The sequence below is a fragment of the Chrysochloris asiatica genome, unplaced genomic scaffold (genome assembly GCF_000296735.1).
Source record: "Chrysochloris asiatica unplaced genomic scaffold, ChrAsi1.0 scaffold00037, whole genome shotgun sequence".
NCBI lineage: Eukaryota > Metazoa > Chordata > Mammalia > Afrosoricida > Chrysochloridae > Chrysochloris > Chrysochloris asiatica.
In genome coordinates this window covers 10,173,712-10,175,462 of record NW_006408555.1, presented here as the reverse complement: position 1 = coordinate 10,175,462, position 1,751 = coordinate 10,173,712, and positions in this window count along the sequence as shown.

The following is a 1,751-nucleotide window of genomic DNA, read 5'->3' as shown; positions in this document are numbered from 1 at the left end:
AACTCTTTGTCCCTGTGCCGAGTGCCCGCGCTCTAGGTGCTGGGGGTTGGGATGGCTGGATTGCGCGCGGGACCTCGCCCCAGCCGCACGACTCCCCGGGTTGGTTGTCGATGGTCGGTAGAAAGAAGGAGCAAGCCCCAGCTGATCACCCACTTTTAAAGGAGGTGAAGTAACTTGTTCGGGGGCACCTTCCTCGCGGGCTGGCTGTCCGATGGAGTCGCGTGCTTTTGCGGGACGTGGGAGTAGGGGTGGGAGAGCGCCTTTTAGAGAGAACTCTGGAAAGGCTGAGAGCGGGGTCAGCCTGGATCAACCCTCCGGCTCCAAACTGTGGCCCGAATTTGGCCTTTGAGATTCATAATCAGGTCCCTTCTGTGTCTCTGTCGTTTTCTTTCACGCACACTTAATGCACACTTAACACACACTCATTCGTTCCCACCCCCTTATGAAACCTGACCCTTGTTTATCAGGGTCTCGCGCACTCTTTGCTCTTCACGTTTCACTTAATTATTTCGGACTTAATCCTGGGGGGGGGGGGGAACAAGGGGAAAAACAACATCCCAGCCCTCACCCGCTCCCCTCGAAGGGTTAAATTTTAAACCGCGGTTTCTCGGACAACTCCGGAAACTCAGAGTGGGGGTAGGGTAGGGTGGGGTGGGGGGCTGCCTCACCCTCCCAGATGCTAATAACGAATTCAATTTCTGGATCGATTTTTTTAAAAAAGCTTATGCAAAGAAGCAAAGGATAAAAATAAAAGAAAGAAAGAAACCAACAGCTCAGTTTCTAAGATTTTAAAGCGATAGGCAAGTCGGAAAAGCTGAGATTTATTTGGGGAAAGCAAGCGCGCGAAACTGATCGGGCTTTTTGGAAGACCAGCCTGTCCGCTTGGAAGTTGGGAATGTTGATTCCTCCAATTAATTAAATGCATTTGGTGTCAATCATATTTATTTTACTTTATTGGAGGGGGGACGCTAGGAGGGTGCAGGAAAAAAAAAAAAAATCTGAAAAGCCTGCAAAAGGACAGAAGAGAGAAAACTATTGTTGGACGGAGTTGGTTTGTACCTCGACAGCGCCACCTTTCGGCAAAGGTCAGTTGAAATTGATCCTTGCCGAGTTTGTTGATGAAAAGCTGGATTCCCAAGGTGGGAGGAGGAAGCAGGCCCTGAAAGTTTATTTGTTTGAGAAGGGGACCTCGTAGGGAAATGGGGCTGAAGAAAGGACTGGCTAAGGCAGAAGTCATTTCCCCTATTGTCAACCCCTTGACAAAGAGGCGAGGGTCACAGGAACTAGTGATCTTTTCTGGACATGGGACCTTTGCAAGGCAATGGAATGTTAGAATGTCCTAAACCCTTTAAAGGTGCAGAGCTGAATTTTCAAGGGACTTTATGGTAATTTCAATAGAATTAAAGTTACATGTAATTCAGTGGTAAGTGACATATCTCTAGTAAGATTAAGTGCAGTGGTATGAAGTTGTTTATCTGAAAAGTAATTCGCAGAAAACCTGACTGCTGACACTTAGTCATATATTAAACTAGCTTCTTGAACATTGCACTTCAGAAGGTTCATACTCTGCGTACAGAAAGCTTTACTGTTTATAAAGAGACCTTAGGCGTCCCCTCATTAGCTTCGGAGGCACACTAGACCTGAATTAATTCTTCTGAAGGCTGGTAGTCTTCACTTTTGGCAAGCCCAGGAAGGTTTGTAGGCACATCATGAGTCTACAAAACGAGCTTGCCCTGTTGCTGTTTTCCAGA